This window comes from Arachis duranensis, unplaced genomic scaffold (genome assembly GCF_000817695.3).
Source record: "Arachis duranensis cultivar V14167 unplaced genomic scaffold, aradu.V14167.gnm2.J7QH unplaced_Scaffold_147955, whole genome shotgun sequence".
In the NCBI taxonomy this organism is placed as follows: Eukaryota; Viridiplantae; Streptophyta; class Magnoliopsida; order Fabales; family Fabaceae; genus Arachis; species Arachis duranensis.
The window spans coordinates 8,505-13,719 of NW_026264100.1; positions in this window are offsets into that span (position 1 = coordinate 8,505).

The window sequence follows — 5,215 nt, forward strand, 5'->3', positions numbered from 1 at the left end:
CCTCCCATGGAGCGCTCGTTTATTGTCACTAGCTTGACATTGGTCCCCTTAGGGTGGTTGATGACTGAAATGGCGCAGCTTATCCCCCCTCACTGTAAATCTTCTCTGTGTGCCATTATGCTCAATTTCAATATGCTCAAGGGAAAGCACTTTGTTCACTGTGTAGTAATCTTGTGCTTCTTGCTGTTGGTATACTAATTGTACCTTATCATCCTTAGAGAACCCTTCAGTTGGGATCTTCTTATTCTTCCACCCTTTGTAAGCCTTCTTGTTTTTCTTTCTCTTTCTTGTTAGTCTTTCTTTCTTGACAGTGGCCTTTGTTGAAGAGTCTTCCTCTTTGGTTGTCACTTCAAGCTTTCCTTGATTTCCCTTTTTACTTTACAAATTATTAGTCTTTTGCTCTATTTTGTTGTTGGTTTCTTGCTTCGGAAGATAGTTACCAATTGCCTTGCTAGTTTCTTCCTTGCTATGCATGCTTCCCTTGTCAATTTCTAGACAATGGTTTCCCTCATCACATATTTGTGTTTCTGAAAACACTTTCAAGGTGATGCTTTCCTCATGCATTCTGATAGTTAGCTCTCCCTGTTCTACATCAATGATGGCTCTAGCAGTGGCTAAAAATGGTCGCCCGAGTATTATGGAGTCACCCTCATTTTCGGTTGAGTCCAGGACCACAAAGTCTGCAGGGAAGATGAACTTGTCAACCTTAACTAACAGGTTTTCAATCACTCCCCTGGGATGTACCACTGATTGGTCCACCAATTCTAAGGACATCTGTATTGGTTTCACCTTCCCTATGCCAAGCTTTTTCACTAAGGATGATGAAATTAGATTTATGCTTGCTCCTAAGTCACACATCCCCTTGTTGATAAACAGACTTCCAATGGTGCAAGGTAGGAAGAAACTTCCAGGGTCTTCCAGCTTGGGAGGGAGTCCTTTTCTGATGAGTGCACTGCACTCTTCAGTGAGAAGCACAGTCTCCTTTTCTTGCCAACTTCTCTTCTTGTTGATAAGCTCTTTCAAGAACTTTGCATACAGAGGCATTTGTTCCAATGCTTCAGCCAGTGGAATGTTTATCTCCAATTTCTTGAAGACTTCAAGAAATTTAGGGAAGTGTTGGTCCTTAGTCTCTTTGCTGAACCTTTGAGGATAAGGCAATGGAGGTGTGAAGTTCACTCCCTGCCTGTGATCCTTGGTTGATTCTTTCATTGCTTCCTTAGAGTTGTGTGGTTGCTTATCCTTCTCTTGAGCCTGATTGCGAGTTTGCTTGCTTGCTGTTACATCCTTATCGTTGGTTTCCTCTTCTTCAGCTTGTTTCTTGTCACCTTCCTCCTCTATTGGCCTCTTGCTGTTCTCCACTTGCTTCTTTGTAGTGTTATTATTGCTTGTCAATGTTCTCCTACTTCTTAACTGTATCGCTTTGCACTCTTCCTTAGGATTTGGAATTGTGTCACTCGGCAGGGAACTTGATGGTCTTTCTGTTGCAAGGTGTTTAGAGAGCTGGCCAATTTACCTCTCCATATTCTTCATGGAGGCTTCCTGGTTCTTCATTGTCATTTCTTGGTACTTCATCATCTTCTCTATCAAGGTTTCCAGGTTAGTGATTCTTTGAGATTCTGGTGATCCTTGTGGTTGGTTGTGAGATGTGGGTGGTGGATGATAGGTATTTTGGTTGATGGGTTGGTTATGGGTTGGATAATGGTTAGAGTTGGGGTAAGTGTTTTGTGGTTTTCTGAATGAATTTTGGTTGTTGTTTTGCTAGTTGTTCCTTGGGTTATTTTGGGTTGTGTTTCTTTGCCATGGCTGTTGGTTATGATTATGATTATCTCCCCATCTAAGGTTGAGGTGATTCTTCCAGGAAGGATTGTAGGTATCACCATAAACTTCATTCTGTCCAGAGTTTTGATTATGCATGTACTGCACTTGCTCTTGTTGTTGCTCTTCTTGGCTTTCTTCATTCTGCACCCATACAGTTAATGGTTGGTTTGTATTCACAGCTGCTACTTGAAGGCTGTCAATCCTTTTGGCCATTTGTTCAAACTGTTGTTGAATTTGTTGTTGCATCATCTTGTTTTGAGCCAAAATGGAATCCACTCCTTCTAGTTCTAGTACCCCCTTTCTCTGTGATGGTTGGCGGGTTCTTTGATGAGCAAAGAAGTATTGATTGTTGGCCACCATGTCCACAAGATTCTGGGCTTCTTCAGTAGTTTTCATCAGTTGCAATGAACCTCCAGCAGAGTGATCTAATGCCTCTTGAGATTTCAATGTCAGGCCTTCATAGAAATTCTGCAGCACATCCCATTCATTGAACATCTCTGGGGGGCATTTTCTGATTAAGGCTTTGTATCTCTCCCATGCTTCGTACATGGATTCGGCATCTAGTTGAGTGAATATCTGCACCTCAGTTTTCAGCCTGATGATCCTTTGGGGTGGATAGAATTTGGCTAGAAATTTAGTCACCAAATCATCCCAACTAGTGATACTTCCTTGGGGAAAAGTTTCAAGCCATTGTGCAGCCTTGTCCCTTAATGAGAATGGGAACAACAGAAGTTTGTAAGTTTCAGGATTCACGCCATTGGATTTGACAGTGTCACAAATCCTTAAGAAGGTAGATAAATGCTGATTAGGATCTTCCAATGGGCTGCCTCCATAGGAACAATTGTTCTGGACAAGTGTAATGAGTTGTGGTTTTAGTTCAAAGTTGTTTGCATTGACATTGGGAGTTAAGATGCTGCTTCCACAATGTCTGGGATTTGCAAATGTGTAGGAGGCCAAAACTCTCCTCTGTGGTGGATTGTTGTTGTTGTTAGCTGCTCCCCCTGGTGGATTGGGATTAGATGAATCTCCTTCCATCTCGTGATATTCTTCCTCAGATTCTTCCTCTCCAACAATACCTTTCCCTCTTTCAGCTCTTCTTAATCTCCTGAAAGTTCTCTGGTCAGCTTCAGATAAAATAGGAATAGCTCTCCCTGTACCTGACATACAACCAAAACAAGATAAACACACAACCAGTGATACTTCAATCTATTGCTAGAATGAAGTTTTAGTTAGCTTAAGCAAAAATTCAAACAGTTAGTGGGTTAGTCAAAATTAAAGAAAAAAATGTTTGATCTAAACTACCACCTCACTTAATCATTGTCAATCTAGTCAATCCCCGGTAACGGCACCAAAAACTTGATGTGCGGAAAACGATCCGACACAAAACTCACCGGCAAGTGTACCGGGTCGCATCAAGTAATAAAACTCACGGGAGTGAGGTCGATCCCACAGGGATTGAAGGATTGAGCAATTTTAGTTTAGTGGTTGATTTAGTCAAGCGAATCAAGTCTTGGTTGAGTGGTTTGTAATTCGCAGAAACTAAATTGCAGTAAAATTAAAGGGGTAAGGTGAATTTGCAGGAAATTAAAGGGAACTGAAATTAAAGTGCTAAATCTTAAAGAACGAGAAATTAAATGGCAGAAACTTAGAACGCAAGAAATGTAAATTGCAGAATCTTAAAGTGCAAGAAATGTAAATGGCTTGAATTATAAAGGGAATCGGGAATTGGATTTGCAGAAATTAGATAAGGAAAAGTAAATTGCAATAAACAGAAAAGTAGAAGAGGAATTAAGATGAACCGGATCTCAACTGGAAATGTAAATGAACTTGGAAACGCATTCAACAGAGAAATTGAAATGAAAATTCCAGATCTCAGGATCCAAGAGACTAGATAATCAAGTATAGATCTGAATGCCTTCCTAGATCAAAACCAAAATTCAATTGCAAGAGAATTTAAAATCAAACAGAAGAAGAACTAAATTCAAATCTCAATTTCTCAAGAGTGCAGTAAATAAAACAAAGAGATCTCAGGGTGGAATTGAAACAAAATTCCTTCAATTCTCCAACACGCAAGATTCAAACAAAGTGTAAATGAAATTGAAAATAAGAAAACTAAGAGGAAGAGAATTAAATTCTTCTTCCCCAAGACTCAGAATCTCAAAATAACTCTTAACCAAAAGCTCTCCAAAACTACTCAGCAAAACTAAAAGGAAAGCTCCCGAAAAACTTAAATTCTAAGCTATTTATACACTTTCTTCTAATGATCTTCAAGCCTTGAATTGGGCCTTGGCCTTGATGGAATTGGGTTGGTAGTAGCCTCCGTTGATTGCTCTTGATGCTGGGAGGAAGTCCACTTGTGAACCGGGCCATGAACTATTCACGTTTGAGTCAACGTTTGAGGCAAACGTTAACTCAAACGTCTTCGTACTAATCATCATGCAGAACCCCATTTGCTGCCATCCACGTTTGGCTCAACGTTTGAGGTCAAACGTGAGCTCAAACGTGGCTCCCCCATGCATTTCTTTTGGCCAACGTTTGGCCCAACGTTTGAGGCAAACGTTGGCGCAAACGTGGTTCATCTAAGGCATCAAACATGTTTGCTCTTTCCAGGTATTTAGCCACCAACGTTTGACCTCACGTTTGAGGCAAACGTTGGCGCAAACGTTGCCTTCCCCTGGTGCATATGCCATGCCAACGTTTGCCTCCAAGTTTGAGGCAAACTTGGTCGCAAACGTTGGCCTCCCTTGGTGCATGTGCTATGCCAATGAATGCTAATATTCATTCATTTGTTCATTGGCAATTAAAAATCATGCATGTATTCATTAATTAATTAATAAAGCCAATTGCATTAACGTTGAAAGGGCTTGATATGTTCTTTAGCCAATTTGACTTTAATATTGCATGCTTTTATTGGCTTTATTAATTAATGCCAATGTATTAACGTAGCATTCATTCTTTAATGATCAAATGCTTTATACATGCATTAATTTTTATTAGCAATGCTAATTAATGAACTTGAACGTTCATTCATGTAATGCCATGATGCATGCATAAGCATTAATGCATGTCAGTTCATGATGCCAAGGAACAAATGGTCATGGGCCACGCTTTTTCCTTCCTTAGGCCACGCTTCCCTTGTTTTTTTCTTTTTTTCACCTACAAGTAATCAAAACAACCAATCAAAGTAACACAAAATTCACAAGGTTTATAAATTAATTAATTATCAATTAAATTTAGCTTAAACCTCATGATTTTGTATCAATTAAAGGGTGGTTGATTGATTCAAAGAAACCATGCACTTCCAATCCAAATTACCAACTTATAGTGCAAGAAAGTGCATAAAACTTATTGGAATCAAAGAAAAAGACTAGTAAAACTAGGCTAAGATGACTTGTCA